Source organism: Gopherus evgoodei, chromosome 19, assembly GCF_007399415.2.
Source record: "Gopherus evgoodei ecotype Sinaloan lineage chromosome 19, rGopEvg1_v1.p, whole genome shotgun sequence".
NCBI classification, from domain to species: Eukaryota; Metazoa; Chordata; order Testudines; family Testudinidae; genus Gopherus; species Gopherus evgoodei.
The window spans coordinates 2,484,943-2,507,493 of NC_044340.1; the positions used below are offsets into that span (position 1 = coordinate 2,484,943).

General features: G+C 51.7%; 1 long non-coding RNA gene and 2 other non-coding genes across 3 annotated transcripts; 1 reads left to right on the top strand and 2 right to left on the bottom strand.

Moving 5' to 3' along the window:
* Positions 1-4,138: 4,138 nt before the first annotated feature.
* Positions 4,139-18,880, top strand: LOC115637367. The gene is made up of 3 exons (XR_003997250.1): positions 4,139-4,152; positions 17,402-17,404; positions 18,765-18,880. It is a non-coding gene; the product is annotated as an uncharacterized LOC115637367 (long non-coding RNA).
* Positions 10,563-10,634, bottom strand: TRNAQ-CUG. The gene has a single exon. It is a non-coding gene; the product is annotated as a tRNA-Gln (tRNA).
* Positions 18,881-20,591: 1,711 nt separating the features above from the next.
* TRNAI-UAU lies at positions 20,592-20,663 on the bottom strand. Its single transcript has one exon. It is a non-coding gene; the product is annotated as a tRNA-Ile (tRNA).
* Positions 20,664-22,551: the final 1,888 nt, after the last annotated feature.

The following is a 22,551-nucleotide window of genomic DNA, read 5'->3' on the forward strand; positions in this document are numbered from 1 at the left end:
ATGGCAGATCGAGTCAGTAGCCTCGGCTCTTTCCCCTGACAGACACACACCACTGCCTAGCGCCCCGAGAGCCTCCCTCGTGTTCTCCCGCAGCCTGCCGGGGTGGGTGGGAAAAGAGGAGCAGGAAGCACTGCGGCCTCATTCTGGGACAGGAGGCCCTTGCCACATCCAGACCTCCCTCTTACCTTCAGCCCAGGCAGCCAGAGGTGCCAGGGAGCTCCCTGGCAGGCGGCCGCCTCAGCCGCCTTTTGCCGCTCTGCTGGTCACTGCCTTGCTGGAAGGCCCAGAGGGAAAAGAAACAAGCGCACACGTAGCAGAGGAAGGTTTTGATCCATTGACCTCTGGGTTATGGGCCCAGCATACTTCTGCTGCACCACCCTGCTGGCTCTTCACAGCCCTGCCACCCAGCCGGCACTATCCGGATTAGTGCTTTACGTGCTCACGCTGGCAGGCAGATGCACAGGCTGCTAGGCAGTTGCCCTGATCACAGGATTTTACAGCGTCTAGAGGGTAAAAGGGATCTCTTTGGGGTTTGGACCCCACTGGGAGCTGGGTAGCTGAGTGCTGGAGACGGGAGCACTTCTTCAACTGTTTTCAGTTAAGCCTTCAGCTAGTGGGGGACGAGGTTCAGCCTTGGATCCGTGTCTGCAGCAGGCAAGCGCCTCTGGCTCAATCGGCCCCCCTCGCTGTCTTAGCAGACTAAAACCCGGAGCAAACGCACACGCCTTGCAAAGGAAGAGGAGCCGGGATCTCGAACAAATGTCAACATTTTATTAAGATGACGTTCAAAGAAAAAAAAGGGTACGGTACAGCGTTTAGGCGCAGAAGTTTCTGGCCACCAGGGAACAACGTACAGATTACCCAGGGGGTGCTAAGTTCGGTTTAAGATCGGGTGGCATAAGGAATACGTAATATGCAATAGCCCCGACTAGAGGTAAAAGGTTAACGTACAGACACTGAGTTAGAAGGGTATGTTGTCCATGTGAGGGCTAATTTCAGGTGTGGATATAATGAGCGGTTACGACGATGAGGATGGATTGACCCGCATTTGGTGAGTTTGAATGTTCAGTGTTTTTTAATCTTTGCCACAATCTAGTTTAAGCAGGGTCACTATGAACTCTACCCTGCCATCTGTTGGTGGTCTGTTGTAAAGGCCTTTTGAGGCTGCTGTCATTTGCATGGTTCCACCCACCCCGGATTGCATGATGGGAGTGCTTGTCCAAAGGGTCATTTCAGCTGCTGTGGGATCCCCAGTCTCTTTGTTATGGGGGCAGGAGTAATGCAGTGTATTTTGCTGTTCATTTTGGATCAAGGAGAGAGTAACAGTACCTGGCATTTGAGGCCTGAGAGCTTCACCCCTGCCTGAAAAGTACTCATCAATAAGGGGACTGGGTTCCAAATGACCAAGGCTTGGTTAGGGAGGAATGGATGTTTGTTTGGTTTTTGCTGGTCCGTGTTCGTGGCAGTTGGTTTCTGCCTTGGTGTGTAAAGACAGAGGCATTTTTTAATTTCTTGGAGTTGTTGTTAGTGGTGCAGTCATTTGCCTTAAGCTCATACCGTTGGATCTTTCTCAGGGTAGGTTTTGGTTCTGAGAGGTAAAAGGCTGCTGTGTGTGTGGTGTTATGGAATGAGGTAGAAAAGATTGATTATAGAGGTGGTGCATGTGCCACAAACGTTGTGGGGGTGTGCCCCCCCACCCTAGCTCTGGTCCCAGAGGCCAGAATTTGCATAAACCCACCCACTGACCTGTGATTAAGAATCTGGTTTCAGAGTGTGTCACAAAAACTGTGTCCCACAGCTTAACTCCCAGAATCCCATCTGCAAAATTTTCTTGCTGTCTGAGTAGTAAGGAGCCTTTTCCCCAACAATTGAGTTGTTTTCAGCATGGAAATGAGATCATAGGCCAGCAATTTATCACTTTTTATCTGTGCATAAATCCAAAAATGGATTAGAACTATAAAAAACTCTATTTTTAAACTAGAATCATACAAAGGACACAGAATATGCATTTACAGGTTTCACAAGAAATCCATAGCACTAAATGTAAATATCCTTTTTCAATCATTCTTATTTCACCATGTTTTGGAACCCATGTCCCTTGCCTAACGAGATGTATATAGGTTCGGATGAGTCCCAAAATCATGAACTGCTAAGTTCCGTTCTACTGTCCTTGATTCATATCACCGGAATAACTGCACTTTATTACCCCTGCCCTAATAAGAAAGAAACTGAGGATCCCACAGCAGCCAAAATGATCCTTTGGACAAGCACCCCCATCATGCAATGCGTGGTGGGTGTGACCATGCACATCAGCAACAAAGAGCCTTTACAAGAGATCCACAACAGATGTCAAGGTAGAGTTCATTCTCACCCTGCTTACATCCTCCCCCCAGCCAAGAATTGGTGATCCTGATAAATCACACTCTCTATTATACCAACTCATTGGTATTGAATGCGACGTTATGGCTAGTAAAAGTAGCCACCCACCTCTGTCTTGTAGCATCCAGCTTAGGCCTTGTTAACACATAAATCAGTGGATTGTTCTCTGTCCACACCTGACACTGAGCGCCACACAAGTAGTCTCGAAATTTCTCAGCGATGGCCCATTTCAAGACCAAGAACTGCAGCTGGTGGATGGGATAGCGAGTTTCGCTATCAGACAGTCCTCAGCTCCCAAACCTTCCAAACTGGCATCAGCATGCAGGATAAACGGTTTGTTTGGGTTAACAAGGACTAGGACTGGCACATGAATCAGGCAAATAATGATTTCCCGTAAAGCCCTGTCACTTCTCTCATCTCGCCATGTCCCAAATGGAGAAGAGAGGATCCCCTCCCATGTCCCAGGCCAAGAACACTAAGGGGAGATGAGATGGTCATGGTTCAGTCCAAGTTTGTTAGTGGTGCAGAAAGGAAAAGTTCTGTTTTCAGTTCAGGTCAACTGGAATTGTTGTTGCAATGGGGAAAAAATGTTTCTCATCTAGTTCTTATATGCTTTGGTGAGAGGGGACAGGTAGAGGTTTTTTCTTTCCTTTGGAGCTCAAATGGCCCACTTTTTCTCCGCTTTTTGCTCCAGCTTGATTTTTCTCTTGCATCTCAATTTTCTTTTTCCTGGCCTCATTCCAGAGCATTCACAGTCCAATTCTCTATCCTAACCCTGAGTCCTGTACTGTACCCTGAATGTTTCATTCTATATCCACCCCAGAGCCAGTGCCTTCATCCCTCTGCACTCCAACTCGCTGTCCCATATAGCCTGATTTAGGGTATACTAATAATATTAATTTGGATAATTTGATGAAAATTTAATTTATTAGCTTACATTTTTTTAATTTAATTGAGTTACAAAGTTACAGTTGCATTACTGCTATTCAGAAGATACATATGGCATTATATGCAACAAAGTTTTGGTTAATATACTCACAGCCTTCCTTGATAACCTGCGGTAAGAGACACAGGACCAGCCATGCAGTTCAGGTTTCTCAATTCTTAAGTGAAAATGCAGTGCTTAGTAAAAGCTAGTGTTACTTAGAGTTTACTTGAATATGTTAAAATTTAGAATCAAAACCTAATAAACAAAGAATAAAAACTTATGGAAACCGAACTTAGCCTAGTTCCCTTGGAACATAAAGTTTAAGAACAAGTACAGCCTCCTGATAGTACATAGAGAGAGAGTGGAGGAAGTAAGTCAGAATGATAGAGCAAAGTGCTCTAGCGAGGTGGGTTACCTCTTTTATAGGGCACAAGGGCCGGATATCCTTCCTCCTATGCCCAAATTTCATTCCTCACCCACAAAACATTAGGGTACGTTTACTTCATAGGCTAGTATGTTTGTGCTTGTTGATGACATGTACATATGCACATAAGTTACCTTGTGGTGTACCTGTTAAATCTGTGGGTACAACACTGAAAAAAACCCTTTGCCATTCTCCATTGTCGATTGGTCTAGGTAAAGGTCTTGGACAGGCATGGGTACTTATCTATTTAAGTAACATGATAAAGGTCAAGTATCAGAGGGGTAGCCGTGTTAGTCTGGATCTGTAAAAGCAGCAAAGAATCCTGTGGCACCTTATAGTCTAACAGACGTTTTGGAGCATGAGCTTTCATGGGTGAATACCCACTTCTTCAGATGCATGTGGTGGAAATTTCCAGGGGCAGGTATATATATGCTAGCAAGCAAGCTAGAGATAACGAGGTCAGTTCAATCAGGGAGGATGAGGCCCTGTTCTAGCAGTTGAGGTGTGAAAACCAAGAGAGGAGAAACTGGTTCTGTAGTTGGCAAGCCATTCACAGTCTTTGTTCAATCCTGAGCTGATGGTGTCAAATTTGCAGATGACACACTTACACACAACTATTTCAAATGTGATGACAATATATATCTCCAGATCAGTGGCACTGCTATGGGCACCCTCTTGGCCCCACAATATGCCAATATCTTTATGGCCGACCTGGAACAATGCTTCCTCAGCTCTCGTCCACTCACGCCTCTTCTCTACCTATGCTACATTGATGACATCTTCATCATCTGGACCCATGGGAAGGAGACTCTGGAAAAATTCCACCACGATTTCAACAGCTTCCACCCCACCATCAACCTTAGCCTGGACCAATCTACACGGGAGGTCCACTTTCTTGACACCACGGTGCAAATAAGTGATGGTCACATTAACACCACCCTATATCGAAAACCTACCGACCGCTATGCCTACCTTCATGCCTCCAGCTTCCATCCCGGACACATCACACAATCCATTGTCTACAGCCAAGCACTGAGGTACAACCGCATCTGCTCTAACCCCTCAGACAGAGACCAACACCTACAAAATCTCCACCAAGCATTCTCAAAACTACAATACCCGCACGAGGAAATAAGGAAACAGATCAACAGAGCCAGACGTGTACCCAGAAGCCTCCTACTGCAAGATAAACCCAAGAAAGAAACCAACAGGACTCCACTGGCCATCACATACAGCCCCCAGCTAAAACCCCTCCAACGCATCATCAAGGATCTACAACCCATCCTGGATAATGATCCCACACTTTCACAGGCCTTGGGTGGCAGGCCAGTCCTTGCCCACAGACAACCTGCCAACCTGAAACATATTCTCACCAGTAACTGCACACCGCACCATAATAACTCTAGCTCAGGAACCAATCCATGCAACAAACCTCGATGCCAACTCTGCCCACATATCTACACCAGCGACACCAGCACAGGACCTAACCAGATCAGCTACACCATCACTGGTTCATTCACCTGCACATTCACCAATGTAATATATGCCATCATATGCCAGCAACGCCCTTCTGCTATGTACATCGGCCAAACTGGACAGTCTCTACGGAAAAGGATAAATGGACACAAATCAGACATTAGGAATGGCAATATACAAAAACCTGTAGGAGAGCACTTCAACCTCCCTGGCCACACTATAGCAGACCTTAAGGTGGCCATCCTGCAGCAAAAAAACTTCAGGACCAGACTTCAAAGAGAAACTGCTGAGTTTCAGTTCATCTGCAAATTTGACACCATCAGCTCAGGATTGAACAAAGACTGTGAATGGCTGGCCAACTACAGAACCAGTTTCTCCTCTCTTGGTTTTCACACCTCAACTGCTAGAACAGGGCCTCATCCTCCCTGATTGAACTGACCTCGTTATCTCTAGCTTGCTTGCTAGCATATATATACCTGCCCCTGGAAATTTCCACCACATGCATCTGAAGAAGTGGGTATTCACCCACGAAATCTCATGCTCCAAAACGTCTGTTAGTCTATCAGGTGCCACAGGATTCTTTGATGATAAAGGTCGATTTTTCTCTCTGTGTAAAAGGTCACAATATAGATATGCTAACTTTGCCTTAGCTTAACATACAGGATATGGCCTGTAGGTCCTCATAAGTCATGTGTCTCAGTCCCCTAATCATTTTTATTGCCCTCTGCTGGACTCTCTCCAGTTTGTCCACATCCCTTCTCATGTGGGTCCCAACCCCAAAAGTACTCAAATTTCACCCCATTGGCCCCAAAATGCCAGCTTTTAATATGTAAATAGGGTGCTGCCATGGTCAAGTCACTCCCGAGCTCTCCAATGGAGCCTGCTGGCAGATAACAAGATGAAAATTAGCCAGGATGTCACTGAGGGCTGGTCTACACTATGGGGGAAAATCGATCTTAGATATGCAACTTCAGCTACGTGAATAATGTAGTTGAAGTCGAAGTATCTAAGATCAAATTACTCACCGTCCTCATGGCACGAGATCGATGTCCGCGGCTCCCCCTGTCGATTCCTCAACTCCATTCGGCTTGGTGGAGTTACGGAATCGATATAGGCACGTTCGGGGATCAATATATCGCGTCTAGATGAGGCGCGATATATCGATCCCCAAGCAATCAATTGCTCCCAGCCGATACGGCGGGTAGTGAAGATGTACCCTCAGTCAAATCCCTGTGATCCCCGCAGGTGGTATCGGAAAGCTCCAAGATGGCTCACTTCCCTTTCTCTCATCAGCTTCAGGCCCCAGGGTTACAAATGCACAAACCAGTTGGGATTCTCCCCTGGCCTCAGGGTGTGGGGCTGCTCTGAGGGGATGGACTTGCACACTTGGGATATTAGTGCAAAGTTACAATTTCAATTTCTCTTAGAGAAATTGGAGGGCAATTTATATTTGGTAAAAATCTTATTTAGTGAAAGGAAAGCTGCAGTGACAGCCTGGTTACTGGGGTGCAAAACACTTTCCTCCTGGGAGAAACAAGAAGTTAGAATTAGAAATGTACATCGTTTGTTCCAGTGTTGGTATAGGTTTAATTTTGCTTCTGTGTACGTTTGTTTCAGGCTGTGACCGCTTAATATTTGGGTTTTAAATTAAGCCCTGTGTTTGGTTTCCATTTTTCATTTAGGTTTTGGTTATTGATGGGATCTTTAAGAGAACTTTGGATTCAGTACTAAAATTTGGACAGATTAGAATATTGAAAGAAAACCCTGTTTACTATTTTATTTTAATAAAGTTTGTATTGCTGTAAACCCTGGCCGGGGGGAGAGGAGATGAGCCTGGCCTTTAACTGAGAAGGAGCAAAGTCATGGCCCCCGTGAAGGGTGGGGCCAGGTGATGGGGGGCACAGCCCCCCAATTTTTTTTGTCTAGCCCATCTCAGTCCCCCACTAAAGGAGAAGAGGCTGATGCCACCCCTACTGGTCACTGGGTGTCACTGCTGCTCCATGGGAAACATGCTCTGTGCCTTACCCGGATTGGCAGGAAACACACTCTGTGCATTACCGTGACTGGTCCGTGGGTGTTACTGCTCCTAGAAGGCAGACACACGCTGTGCATTTTGCCACGTGACCACTGGGTGACACTGCTGCGCCAAGGAAAACACCTTCTGTGTGTTACTCTGACTGCCCACTGGGAGTCACTGCTGCTCCAAATGAGACATAAGAATGGCCAGACTGGTTCAGATGCAAAGTCCATCTAGCCCAGTATCCTCCTGTCTTCTGACAGTGGCCAGTGCCAGGTTCCCCAGAGGGAATGAACAGAGCAGGGAATCATCAAGTGATCCATCCCCTGTTGCCCATTCCCAGCCTCTGGCAAACAGAGGCTACAGGCACCATCGCTCCCCACCCTGCTAATAGCCCTTGATGGATCTATCCACCATAAACTTATTTAATTCTTTTTTGAACCCTGTTATAGTCTTGGCCTTCACAACATCCTCTTGCAAGGAGTTCCACAGGTTAACTATGTAACTGCCCTGAGTTTACCCCTCCTCCCCTCCCCAGGTTGTATATGGAAAAGAGGATGAGGATGAGGAGAGCCATGATGTGTCTGTCAGTGGCTGGTGCCTCAGTTTCCTCTAGGCAGCAGTGCTGCAGGCTCCTTTGGTCTGTGCCCATGCAACTGTGTCTGGGGAAGGGGGAGTAGAGGCTCATGCTCCCCAGCCCCATGCCCCTACCCCAGCAGCTGGGGAATCCAGGACAAATTTAACCCTGGTAGCTGGGCAGGGATTAGCCTGGGCTAGGTTAGGGCTGGGGAGGAATTGGGAGGGAGACAGATGCACCTGCTGTGAGGGAAAATCCTCCCATTCCCTGCCAACCCCCTTCACTCCTTGCAGCACAGCACCCCCTAGAATTTCTTTCTCTGTCATGGGAGCTGTCTGCTGCCTGCTTCTCCCTTAGCGTCGTCTCTCCCCCACCGGAGCACTGGCATTGCCCATCTTTTGCAAACAGGAAGACCCCAGTGTGCCCCATGGCACTGCCCTGCAATTGTGGGGGCAGCTGTTGGATGGAGCCATATCGAAATATGGAGGTAGGCAAGGCTGGGGACCAGGACTCCTGGGTTCTCCCCTCAAATGTGGGAGGGGAGTGGAGGTTAGGGGGTAGAGTTGGGGAGGGGCAGGTCTGGGATCCAGGCAGGCCTCCTGCTTTTTCTGGTTTTCTCCACCTCCTGCAGCTGCCTCGGTCGTTTCAGTGCGTTTTTTATTCCAAATTCATTTGCTGACTTGTGTAACTCACCCCAGAGGTGGCTGCATCTCAGTGTTGGGTGAGGCACCCTTGGCTGCATCACCTCCTAACCGCGTCTCTCTTCCCCTTTGGGTGACTCTGCAGCACTCGGCAAACATCCACAAGATCATGGGGCACTTTGTGCATTGGGCAGGCAGGGGCCAGGCTCCCAGCCCTCCCTCCAGAGAATGGGACCCAGCACCCCCTACTTTTTACAGGGATTAACAAGGGGCAAAGGGGAGCAAATCAGAGGAGGAGGTGGCCAGGGTCTGAGCAGGGGGTGGAAATTGACTAGTTGGGGGGTCAAGCAGCTGGAGGCAGAGTTAGGAGAGGGACTGAAGGGCAAAGTCAGGGACGGGGGAAGGAGCTGGAGTTAAGCCCAGAGGGACGCACTGCCAGAGGGTTAAACCCCGGTACAGGCAGGGGCCGAATGGTAACAGTTATCCCACTGGGCTGAGACTCCAGTGTTTTCAAACATGGGAGCAGAGGGCTTTTTTATTTCCCCTCCCACAGGCAGCACCTCTCAGCATGGGCTTCCCAAGGCTGGACTCTTAAAGGCACAGGCATCCCACTGCCTAGACACTGCAGCTCCTCTCTGATGTAACCTTCTGAGGTGCTACAGTAGGAAACTCAATTCAGTGAAACTAGGCATTCCCTATACGCCCCCCAGCCAGGGGGCTGTGCACCCCCTTCCCTGAATTTCTCCAACCCCTCCTCCCTCAGTGGTCAGGTAGTTACATGCAGCGCTGCCAATGTTGTCATTGGTTGCAAATTTGAATGGAAATTGAAACGTTAACACACACTTTAAAAGCAGATACAACGAGTGAAAACTGCTTGTACCTGAGAAAGTAAAATAGGTTTGGAAAGTCTGGACAAAGCCTGGTTTCCTCACCCAGCTGTTGTGTTTGCTGACAATGTCAATGCATTGGCTTCGGCAATGTTGGCCAACCTTAGAATTTCAAATGATAATTTGTAAGCGAGGTGTGAATGAGCTCTCTCCTGGCAGCTAGTGATGACCAGGGTTCAGAGGAGGCTTTGGAATCAGACTGTATTTACATTAACTCACCTACTCTGCTGAGGCATCCAGCGGACAGAGCTGGGCTGCCTCTGCTCTAGGTGCCTGGAGGAGGGAAGGTGTGTGGGGCTCCAGCCTGCGACTCTTCCTCCCTCCTGCCAAGCCCTGACTATTAATCCCTGTCCTGGCACTTCTTTCTTCAAGCGCCACGTGGGCCAGAGGAAAAGTGTGGTAGGAAGCAAAAGGGCCAAGCTTGCGAACATCAGGTGCAGCAGCAAGAATCCCAACGATCAGGGTAGCAAGTTCTAGCGCCCTAACGCATTGTGGCCATCCCAGCCAAAGACCTGGCTCTAGGAGGTGTGAGTCACCCAGCAGGAGGGGAAAGATTCACTCTTAAACAGCTGGAGACATGGAAGTTGAGCTCTGGGCTTTACCACAAGCATGGGTGGCAAGTTTGTAGAAATTTTGGTGGTGCCCAGAAACCGCTCCCCAACTCCACCCCCACCTGCCTAAGGCTCTGGGAGGGGGCTTGGGGGGGGAGGTCTGGGGTGCAGATCCTGGGCTGGTGATTAGAGTGCAGGAGGGGTGCAGTGTGCAGGCTTTGATATGGAGTTTGGGGGCAGGCTCCAGGCTGGGGCAGGGTTGTAGGAAGGGGTAAGAGGTGCAGGCTCTGGGAGGGAGTTTGGGGATGGGAAGGGCTGAGGATGAGGGATTCATGATGCAGGAGGGGGCTCAGGATCAGAGTGAGCTCAGGGCTGGGGGCGTTGGAGAGGCTCAGGGCAGCCTTCCTTGCCATTAGTGGTGGGCAGGCACTAGGACCCTGGGGCAGCAGACAGCAGTTCTGCCCAGAATCCCTCTACTCCAGCAGCAGGAGCAGGCAAGGGACAGGCACACGCTGCTTTTTGTCAGGCAGGGACGCAGTGTGACAGGGGGGAACATGCAGGTGCCAGGGGAAGAGACCCAGCTCCAAATATTGCTGGAGTAGGGCCCCCAGCCATGAATATTCCTGGAGCCCGAACACCGCAAATGTATATAACCTGTCGCCTATGACCACAAGCCAACACAAGGTCCCACTGAGATTTGAACTCAAATTACAGGAGTCAGAGTCCTGAGTGTTGCCCATTACACCATGGGACCAGCTTGTACTGCCTTCTCTGCACATCGGTGACCCTCATGGGGCTGGCTTGTGTAAGGGGGCTCTTGGCCCTTTACTAAAACTTAGTGTGTGTGTGTGGCGGGGGGTTGGTTGGCTAGTTCCCAGCATCAATAGAAGGGGGAAGGATCAATGGGAAATCAGGACCCTGAGTCTGACCGTCCCCAGGGGCAATGAGGAGAGGCCACAGCTCCAAGTTAGCTGCTCTGACAGGCCAGACAGTGTAATGAGGGAGTCACCAGTCACTAGGGAGTCCCCTTCTCCATGTGAGCTGGAACTGCCTGGGTGAGAGTGGGGCAGAGCTAAGGAGAGAGCAGGAGCCTGAGAAGAGCTGGGGAGCAGACCTGTGCAAGTGTAGTGCCAGAAACATGTAGGAATTTGCAACCTGTAGCAGTTACTGATACCTGAGGTTGTTCTTATTTGCTGACTTGTCCTAATTGGCTAAAACTTGACAGTGGTTTCTCTAGCAAAGGCCAGTCCCTGGCCCCTTGGTCCAGACATCCTCCTTCATATCAGGCGAGGGTGACCAGATGTCAAAGATGAAATATCGGGAAGCGGGGGATGGAGCAAAAAAAAGCCAGAGGGCCCCCCCCACCGCCAAGCAGCAGTGGCATAGCCCCATCTCCAACCAACTCTCGACTCCAACCCCCATTACGCCCCCAGCTCCCCCATCCCCTCACTCCTGGGCCCAGCCTGGGCTCCAAGCTCTGCAGCCGAGCCATGATCCAGGCCCCTCCTGCAGCTCCTGGGCAAGGGGTGAACCAGGCAGCTCCTGGCAGGAGCATGTCCGCCCCACTTGTGTCTCCACCCCCCGCCCACCTGGGCCCTGCCTGCTCCACGCTGCCCCCAGCCCCAGTGCGCTGCCCTGCAGGCTGCAGGGCTGGAGCAGCTTCTGAACTGCGCTCCCGGCCATGGCCCTGGCGCGTGTGCAAACCTGGGAGGGAGGACGAATGCTGTGTGCTTGGGGAAGAGGCAGGGCCAGGGCGAGGATTTGAGGAGGGATCCAATGGGGCAGTGAGGGGATGGGGCTGGGGGCAGGGCCAGGGCCGGGATTTGGGGAGGGACAAACAAGCAAATATAGGGACAGTCCTGGTGAAATCGGGATGTCTGGTTACCCTACATCAGGCTTCAAGTTGAGAATCATGTCCCATTCCCGCTCTGAGGGAGGGGAGACTTTGAAACGCACTCTCTGTGCGACTGCACATGGCTAAGTAAAGAGAACAAACCCGAAATTCCCCCCCCCCCCGTGCTTTGGGAGCCAGGTTTGTGGTGGGAATTCTGTAGTTCAGATGATTTCACACCTGGTCATACTGATTCTTTACCAGTTTCTCTGGCATTGGGGCATTTTTTTTCTCTGATGGCTGAGTGGCTAAGATGTAGGAGTTGAAATCCAGTAGGGTTTCTCTGTGCAGGTTTGAATCCTGCTCACAGCGAGGTCTGTGTTTTAGCCAGTCTCTCACCTAGGCAACACCTCTGTACAACCCCCTGAGACACATTCAATTCTCTCCCCACCCCAAGTAAATCCTGTTCTGCTCCTTTCATAGAGATCCCTGGGGCACCACCTCACACTGTGTCCCTGAGGGGTCAGACAAACTCTCAGCACCTGAAGCCTCTGCCACTCACCTGATGCCCCATAGATCAGCCATAGCCCTGGTTCTGCTCCTCTCTCTAGAGTATGAAGAAAGCCAAGTCAGCGACTCCATGGGAACTATGGGGCTGCAGAACCAACAGAGAAAAAATAGGTGCTCAGCACCCACTGGCAGCCAGCTCCCCCTCCACATACACACACTACAGGCCTTGCTGACAAGCTCCTCCTCTTCCCTTTCAGTGCCTCCCACTTGCCAATGGTCAGCTGTTCAGTGGGCTGCAGGAGGCACTGGGTGGGGAGGGGAAGGAGCAGGGATAGGAAGAGGTGGGGGTGGGAGAGGAATGGGGCAGGAAGCTGCAGGAAGGGAAGAGATGGGATGGGACTGGACGGAGTGGGGACTTGGCAGAAGGGATGGAGTGGGGGCAGGACCTGAAGAGGAAATGGGAGGATTTGTCCCAGACCCCTCTAGGGCCGGCCCTGAAGGGAAGCACCGGCTATCACAGTGATAATACAATTGACCAGCATTGCAGGGGAGACTGAGGGAGATCCACACTCATCAGGTCTTTTCTCTCCCCCACGGTGAGCCTGACACTGCTCTCTCCTGGCTCTTACTCTAGCAGCAGGACACCAAGAAGCCATTTCCCCACAGGAAGTTCATTGAGTGTCCCTGTGGTGCTGGGGGGTGGGGTTGGCACTGCTGCTGCTGGCTCTGGGGCTGGCGGGGGGGGGGTTGATGTCTGCACAGACTCTCAGCTGCCAGGCTGGAGGGGGCACTTGAGACCTTATCAGACTGGCTCAGTGAAGATGGGGGGTTGCCAGAGCAATACAGATGCTCTCCAGAGCACGGAGCAGCGTCCACCCATGCAGCCAGGCAATGAGCATTTCCCACAGCCTGGAGCCGAGGGGGAGGCGGCAACTGCTGTTCCAGCTCCTGGGGGACAGGCCCTGTCAGCCAACAGACACTTCTTACTCACCACAGCTAACAGGAATGGTGCCAGAGGTCTGCAAGGCAGGGAGTGGGGATGGAAGGTCCTCTGTGCAACTGAGCAAGGATAGTACCAGGAAAGGGGCATCTGTGAAAGAGACCCCCCACACCTCTCCTCCTCTGGGCACCTAGAGCAGAGGCAGCTGGTGCTGACGGCTCCAAGGGAAAGCTTAAAAGCCACAGAGCAACTGAGGTCAGGGCTAGAGGAGGGCAGGACCATGCCTATGTGTGGCCTTCAGACAGGCACAAAAACACCCAGTCAGGCTTCTCCCTGCCATGCCAAACACCCACTGAAGGTCACCAGCACGTGGGGCAGCTGCTAATGCTCTGTGGATAACATCACAAGTTGGTAGGAAAGCAGGGCCAGCCCCCATGGTGGGGCCTCTGACTGGTCCCACTCAAGGTGCTCATTTTTGCAGTGGGGCAGGAGATTTTACCCCAAGAGGCTTTTCCCGAGCTGGCAAGAAACAGAGAAACACCCAGGCTCCGAAGACGCTATGTAGCAAGTACCCTCCAGCACAGGGACAGGCGGACATGCTAGCCTGGGCAGCCGCCCATTTTCTTTGGCAAATCAGGAAGGGCAAAGGCTAGACTTGAAGCACTTGGGTCTCATGTCCCAGCCTTTGTGATGCCCACCCTGCAACTCCTTCCCGGGGCTCTAGCTGAAGCCAGAGCATTGGCCTGAGCAGCCAAGAAGAGGTTCCAGCCCTGAAGGGAGCAGGACTTTCAGCACGAAGGTAAAACTGCAGAAACACAATCACCAAGGGACTCGAGACCTCAATCTTCTTATTCACACTCAGAGACCTTATCCATTAGGCCATATGGTAACACAAAAAAAACCCCTCCAAGCACTTCTTTGGAAAAGTCGAACATTGTGTTTCTCAGGTCATCTACTGAGGGGGGCCGAGACTCTCTTGGCACAAGAAGTTGAGTTCCCAGCAACACGTGAGACTTAATTCTATGGAGCCAGGTGCGGGGCTTTGGCAGGGAGGCTCAGGCATGGGGGGATTAGGGTGCAGCGGATGGACCAGCTGTCTAGGTGTGGAGATTTAGTCACACTGAGGCACAGGAGGGAGGAGGAGGAGGAATCCTGCTGACAGGCAGTGGATGTGCAAAAAAAGAGGAGGGGTTCCTGGGACTTTTTTGCCTCTCTTTTGCCTACCTGCTCGTTCTTGTGGTGAATGGTGAAAAGGGTCTCAACTAGCTCAGTTGGTAGAACATCAGGCTCTTAATTTGAAAATCCAGCGTTCAAGCCCCTATCTAGACATTCAGCTTTTAAGTGGCCTTGGGTGCCAGGAGCCAAATGATTCCTGGTGCTGTCCACCAGCCACATGCAGATTCCCAGAATCCATGGCCATTTCCTGGAAAGGTTCCTTTCCTCAGGAATCAGGAGAGAGGCCACATCCACAGGAGCAGATCTAGAACAAGCAGTCTCTGGCTGACAGGAAGAGCTTTGGGGCCAGGTGCTGAGAAAGCTCAGAGGGAAACCAGCAGAGATGAAGGGAAGAGAGACAGAGAAGCAATGAGTGTACAGAGGGCAAGTGTACAGGGGTTTCAGGTCTGGCTATTGTGGGGAACTTCCCTGGTTTATACATGACCCTGGTGCAATTGGCCAGAGAAAGGATCTGAGTTCCCACCTGCTTACCCAGAGGCCTGCCTGACCCCAAGGACGCTCTTTCTACTCTCATGTGTGGCAGAGTCTTCATAACCCCAACAAGGCTGGTCCCAGGAATCCTGGGGGGGCTTGACCCCCAATCTTGTCGTGCTCACTTGAAAAGGGCTACAGTGTCCCCATTCTGGGGTACTCTCTCCACTCTGGGCACTTCCCTGACCCACTCATCATTGCATTGCATTGCTTCAAGCAAATACAATTTATTACCCAGCAATTAATGTAAAACATAAGGAAAGATTAAAGGAAAACATGTCACCTGTTCTGTTGTGCAGGAAGAGCACAACCAGGGTCTCTGGAGTGTCAAGGCAGGTCACAGTCTCTCCCTCACATGTCCCAGGCCTCCTTCCCAGGTCCTGGCTGTGCTGCAGGGACACCACGGGCTGGACACTTGCTCTGGCAGTGGCCACATACTCTAGGTGACAGGACCATTGTTCCCAGTGTCAGCCCCCATGTAGGGGATATGATCCCCCCATCCCCGAAGGTCTGGCCTGCAAGGCCTCTTGATTGGTGGCATCTCCTTGTGCTGGGCCTTCTGCCCAGGGTCCTTTTCACTCTCCCAAGCTGCTCCCTGCAACCACCTCCAGCCCCAGTGCTGCTGCGGCTCTGCCTCCAGCTCCCTGGTCTGCTCCTCTGACCTCTTTGGCTCTGCTTGCTGCAGTTCTTCTCCCAGCATAGATCTGCTCCCAGGGCATCTTCTGTGGCTCATGCTGCTCTGGCTCAGTTCCTAGAATGGATCTGCTCTGGTTTTCCCTGGCTGGCACAGCTCTTCTCCCCGCCTCTTCTCAGGCTCCTGCTTTCTCCTTAGTTGGGTCCCACTCTGGCCCAGGTAGTTCCAGCTCATAGAGATGATGGGATCCCCTGTCCTGGTGACTCCCTCATTACACTGCCTGGCCTGTCAGTCGGGCTAACTTTGGAGCTTTCGCATCTCTCCATTGCCCCTGGGGACTGTCAGTCTCAGGGTCCTGATTTCCTATTAATCCTTCCCCGTTCTATTGGTACTGGGAACTAGCCAACCAAAAACCCACTGAGCTTTAGTAAGGGGCCAACAGTCCCTTACACGAGCAAGCCCCATGAGGGTCACCAGTGTGCAGAGACAGCAGCATAAGCTGGTGCTATGGTGTAACGGGGCAGCACTCAGGACTCTAAATCCTGCAATCTGAGTTTAAATCTCAGTGGGACCTTGTGCTAAACCCCTGGAGCTCTCAGTGTTCAACTTCCCTGTTTCCAGCTGTGCAAGAACAAATCTTTCTCCTTCTGCTGGGTGACTTGCCCACTAGGGCCTGGTTGTGATGGCCACAATGGGTTGGGGCTTTAGAACTTACTACCCTGGTTGTTGATTCCTGTGGTTTGGCCAGATGCTTAGAATTCTCACAGCTTCACCTGATGCCCACAAGTTTGGCCATTTTGCTTGCAGCCATATGTTCCCTCTTGTCCACATGGCACTTAAAGGAAGGAGTGCCAGGGCCAGGCCTCATAGTCAGGGATAGGCAGGATGGAGGAAGAGTCCCAGGATGGAGCCCAACACACCTTTCCTACTCTAGGCACCTAGAGCAGAGGCGGTTGGTGCTGACAGCTCCAAGGGAAGGCTTAAAAGCTACAGAGCAACTGAGGGAGGGGCAAGGGAAGGGGAGGACCATGCTTATGCATGGCCAGCAGATAGCCAAAAAGACACCCGGCCAGCCTGCTCCCTGGCATGCCAAACCCGCACTGAAGACATACTTAATACACTCAGTGATCAGGAGGAAAACCTGTCAAAACGTGTGTGCGAGGAGAACCTGCTTGGCTTGGAAGGGAGCAAGAAAAAAGAGCGAAAAAAATAACCAGTGAGAGAGCGAGAGCAAAAAGAACATGGAAAGCAGAGAAAAAAATAAAAGGAGAGAAAAAAATAGAAAAAGAAGGAAAGAAAGGAAGAGCATGACAGATAGTGGGGAAAAAAGAAAGCAAGAACATACAAGCTAGAGAAGGAAAAGAATGAAAAAGAACGAATGAAACACGAGCGCTAGTTGAAGCTGGAATGAGACAGTCAGAGAAAGGACAGACTGACCCGTTAATCAAGGTTGCACCCTAGATTCTCCATGTTAGGGGGCACAGGCCTCCTATTTCCATCCTGGCCCTGCTTGGGGGGACCATGCATAGATGCCTGTAGCAGAGTTTATCTCTGTTCCAGCCCTGAAGGAGTTAAAACAGCCCCTGGATAAGGGCTGGGGGCTGGAGAAAGTAGCCTTTTAGGCTGGGCTGATTGGGGAATTTGCAGCAGCTGGGGCCATGCCCCAAACTGAGCAACAGGCCCTTATATAAGGGCAGAGAAGCTAGGCGCCAAGACAGTCTCTCTCTGCATTCAATAAGAGAAGGGCCTGGCTGTAGAGAACTGAATAAGGCATCTAGGGTAAAGCAGGGCTGGGGAAAGGCTGGAGAGCTCTTGCCTGGAAAGCCCCAGGCTATGGCATAGAAGTGGGCCAGGAGGTACTGGGGTTGCAGGGTGCAACCCAGGGGTAGGCCAAGGCAGCAGGTCCAACCCCCTTTGCTGCTGATGAAAGGCTAATACTGCAGTCTGCCCCAGGGCATGGGGCTAGCTAATGACTGGGCAGTTGCCAAGACCCTGAGGCAAAGTGGGGATAGAGGATGGGGGGTTCCCAGGGAGGGGAAACCCCTAAGAAAGAGGAAGGGGTTACTGTCAGGGGGCAGAACCCCACATAAAAGGGGCACCGGGGTCCAGGGAGGGGACATGGGGCCAGTAGCCAAAAGGCAGATCACCGGCCTGCAGAGGGCGCTCCAAGCTGGAATTTGAGCTAATTCCCAAAGCGACCAGTAGGAGCCATGGCGGGGTGAGTTGCACCCAGTTACAGTGCCTATTGACACCCCCATGCTCCATGAAGGGGGACAAGTCCCCCCATACCTTCAGGGCCACTGAAAGCAGGTTCAGGCCCCTGTGAAAAAATTTTAAGGCCCCTCAGCAAGAGTGGACCAGCTAAACAGGGCAATGAAGCCAGGAAAGCCAGGCCCTGGGCCCTCTTCTGGACCACTGGACCCCAGTAATCTGTACCGGCTTTCCCCTTGCATGGCAATGGTGGTGCATTCACGCACTGCCACGCCTTTTAGTATCATGACTATTTATCTGTACAATAGCAGCACCTACAGAGAGCGGGGCAGACTCAAACCCCTGTTGTGCCAGAAGCTGCACAGACAAAGAGACAGTCCCTGCCCCAGCTGAGATCAGGGCCCCATTGGACCAGGCACTGCCCAGGAACAGCGAGGGACAGGCCATGCCCCAGAGAGTTTACTGGTGCCATACCCAAAAAGTGGGAGGAGAAACAGAGGTCCAGGGTCACACAGCAGCACTGAGAGTAGAACCCAGGAGTCTTGGCTCCTTCTGCTCTAACCACTAGATCCCACTCTGCTCCCAGAGATGGGGCTAGAACCCAGGAATCCTGGCTCCCCAAAAGGTGGGGAGTGGGGTCTAGTGGTTAGAGGAAGGGAGGCTGGGAGCCAGGACTCCTGGATTCCATTTCCAGTGCTGGGATCAGGAACCAGCGCTCCAAGCATGTGCTTGTGGGTGGTACTCCAGTCCCTGCCCCCCTTTTTTTTGGAGGAGGGGAGTGCAAAAAGCCAGGAGCAAGCCCTGAACCAAGATGTTCCTTGTCAACTGAGGCTTTCAGGCTGAGCTGGAACTGACCCTGCAATTCTGGCTTCAGTAGCAAGATGGCGCTCATGGCAGCCTGAGTTGCACAGGCTGGACTGCAGTTCAGGCTGCCCTGCCGCTGGAGAGCCGGAGCATCACCCCCCGTAGGATGGCTCTACGCACCAGCAAAGCAAGCACCTGCTGGGGGCAGCCCATTTGCGAGGGTGGCATGGGAGCTGAGAACCAATAGGGGGCTCTGGGAGCTGTAGGTTCTTGGTTAGCTCCCTGTCTATAGAGCAAGCCCTGGAGCAGGGAAAGAACTATATTTCCCAGCATTCCCTTGGCCACTACCAACTGGAAAAGAAGGAGGGGGACCTCATGCGGCAGCGTGCTGTGAGTGGAGAGTTGCACTGTGAATGGTAGGCAGGCCATATTTTTACATTAAAAAAACAGGACACTCCTTGGGGAAGGAAGCCCCACCCTGCCACCATCCACTCCCTCCGACTGCCCCTTACAGAAACTCCAACCCATCCAACTCCCGGCCCGCTCCCTGTCCCCTGATCACCCCCTCCTGGGACCCTTGCCCCTAACTGCCCCCCAGGACACCACCCCCTATCTAAGCACCACTGGTCCTTGTCCCCTGATTGCCCCCTACCGAGATCCCTGCCCCCTTTCTAAGCCTCCCTTCTCCTTTTCCCCAACAGCCCCCTCCTGAGACCCCCCCCCAACTTCCCCCCAGGACCCCACCCCCTACCTGCCCCTAACAAACCCCTGGGACTCCCATGCCTATCCAACCGCTGCCTGTCCGCTGACTGCCCCCCTCAACCTCTGACCCATCCAACCCCCCCGCTCCCTGTCCCTTGACAGCCCCTCGGGAACCCCATACCGCTTCTCCAACCCCCCAGCCCCTTACTATGCCACTCAGACCAGCAGGGAGAAGGGGCGGTTAGATGGGTCACAGGTTGGGGGGGGGCAGTCAGGGTGTAGGCAGCGGTTGGATAGGCATAAGAGTTCCAGGGGTTTGCCAGGGGACAGGTATGGGGTGTTGCCCTGGGGGGTTTCTCAGGAGGGGGCAATCAGGGGACAAGTACCAGTAATGCATAGATAGGGATTGGGGTCCTGGGTGTCAGTTAGGGGCAGAGGTCCCGGGAGGCGGTGATCAGGGGACAGGGAGCAGGGCGGGAAGTTGGATGGGTTGTGGTTTCTGTAGGAGGCGGTCGGAGGGAGTGGATGGTGGCAGGGTGGGACTTCCCTCCCCCTGGAGTGTCCTGTTTTTTGAATGTAAAAATATGGTCTCCCTACCACTCTTCCCTCACAGCACGCTGCTGCATGAGGTCCCCCTTCTTCCTTTCCAGTTGGTAGTTGCCAAGGGAATGCTGGGAAATGTATTTCTTTCCTGCTGCAGGGCTGGCTCTATAGGCAGGGAGCTAACCAAGGAACTACAGTGCCTAGAGCCCCCTGTTGGTTCTCAGCTCCCATGCTGCTCCTGCAAATGGGCTGCCCCAAACAGGGGCTTGCTTTGCTGGTGCCTAAAGCTGCCCCTACTCACAAGGCAGACTTTGTACAAACCATATCATCATTATATGAGAGTGGTGAATATGGGGCTTCCAGGTGCTGCTTTGAGCACAGCGTGCCACTCCTGGGCTTACATTGCAATGGAGACAGACCCTTAGAGTCCATCTCTCCTGGGATAAAGATGGCAGCATGGCTGGTCTGGGTCATCTGACTTGGGCTACTGGATGTAAAGCTGAGAGGCTAAAAACTGTGGTGTAGATATTTGTATTCACACTGAAGCCTGGGTTCAAAAACCCTCTCCCCTCATGGGGCCTCAGAGGTTGGGCTCAAGCCCATATGTCTGCAATGTAATTTTATAGAGGTTGGAAGGGAGTTTAGCAAGTGGAAATGGTAAAACCGCATTGAGGGGACTGGACCATTGACCTATCAGCTCTTAACACCCAAACTTTCAGTAACTCTATTATCAGTGCCTGTGAGTGTAATTTAAACCATAGGTCTACCTAGCTCTGAATCTTGTCTTCTGAGAGTAGCCAGTACCAGGTGCCCCTATAGCCACTTCTGAAGGCACCACTGGGAGTTGAACCCAGGATCTCCTGTTTATAAAACAAGTGCTTTTCATCTAAGCCATGGTGCCTGCTGTTCCCTAAAGCATTGTGTCTGCCCACACCTGACTCTCTGCCAATCCCCACTGGGCCCAGACAAGTGTTGCTAATGTTTGGATTCTGTAAAGCAGAGGAGCAGGTGGAATTTTACTCCCAAGGTATGTGTGTGATTTTTTGGACAGGTCTACACTACAAAATAAGGTTGGTGTAATTACATTACTTAGGCTGTCAATCAGGGCCGGCTCTACAGTTTTCACCGTATCAAGCAGCGCACCAAATTGCCGCTGTGGGGGGTGGGGGGCAGTCCTTGTGCCCCTAGGGCAACAGGTACGTTTCTGTGGTGGCGGCAATTTGGCGGCAGCTTCTATGTTTAGCTGAAGCCGCCACAGAAAAGCGCCTACCGCATTAAGGGCACACCGACTGCCCCTGCCATCTCCTGCGACAATTCGGTGTGCTGCTTGGGGGCAAAACAAGGGGGACTGCCACCTCTTGCAGATTGCCGCCCCAAGCACCAGCTTGGAATGCTGGTGCCTGGAGCCGGCCGGAGCCGGCCCTGCTGGCAATGCAGTTCTATCAACCTAATCCCAGTGTAGATAGCCGCTCAGCTGTCAGAACTTTCTGGAGCTATGAAAGGGGAGGGGACCAGCCTCTGTAGCAGGAATGCAGGGCAGGCAAGTTCACGGCAGGCATTGTGGGATACTGGTGGAGGCCAGTTATGATGATATAATGACCAGCAGCATTTACATTGACAATTTATCGCTTGAAGTTTGCTGCAAAAAGCTCTAGACCTCTCGTCGAGGTAGTTTTATTTTGTCATTAGAACAGGGCAGTTTTGTCACCAGACGTGGCATTGCAGTGTGTACACCAGCCACAAGCTGCTGACCGAGGGAGCATTGTGCATGTTTCACACATCTGAGCAATATAATGATGCTGAAATAACTTTGTAGTGCAGACCTGGCCAAAGATTCACACACACACACAGCTTGCAAGGAAAAGTTCACCTACTTCTCTGCTTTGCAGAATCCAAACACATGCAAAGCTTGTCAGGCCCTGGTGGGGATGGTAAGGAGTCAAGTGTGGGTAGACGCTGTCCCTTAACTACAGGCAGGAACCATGGCTTGTAAACCAGAGATTCTGGATTCAACTCCCAGTGGTGCCTTGTTGAGTAATTCTTGGGAGTACCTGGTATTGGCTTCTGTCAGAGAACAAAACACAGAGTTGAGTGGGCCTTTGGTCCAGCCCAGTACAGCTGTTTTCATGGTTTAAATTACACTCACAGGCACTGATAATAGAGTTACTGAAAGTTTGGAAGTTAAGAGCTGATATGTCAGTGTTCCATCCTGTCACATATGATCCCCTCCCTCTGGGACAGGGGCAGGTCTGGGCTCTCACACCAAATGGCTCATTGTGACTGCCAGAGTCTATGAGCAGCTCATTTAGTTTACACTGAGGGTTGAGTCCTGCTTTGTGCACTGTGTGTGAGAATGAAAATCGTAAACCACCCTTTCAAATAACAAATGCAGCAGTACATGTTATTGTCTCTGCCCCAAAGCACACAGACCAATGGAAAAATGCCATTGAGTCCATGGTAATACTCCACTGCCATTTTACCTTTTTCACTTGCTAAACTCCCTCCCAGCCTTGTGGGGTCCAGAGACCAGTATTGAGCCTGAGCCGAGATGTCTACGCTGCAAATTTACCACCCCACTGCCCAAGCCCTGGGAGCCTGAGTTCGCATGGGGCAGCCCTGGGTATTTCATTGCAGTGTGGACATAGCCTAGCATTATGTCTACACTGTCACCCAAGTCACTATTCTCAAATCCTGGGTCAGTTGATTCAGACTTGCAGGGCTTGTGCTGCAGGGTTATAAAATTACAGTGTAGACACTTGGGCTTGAGCCCAACCTCCGAGACCCCACGA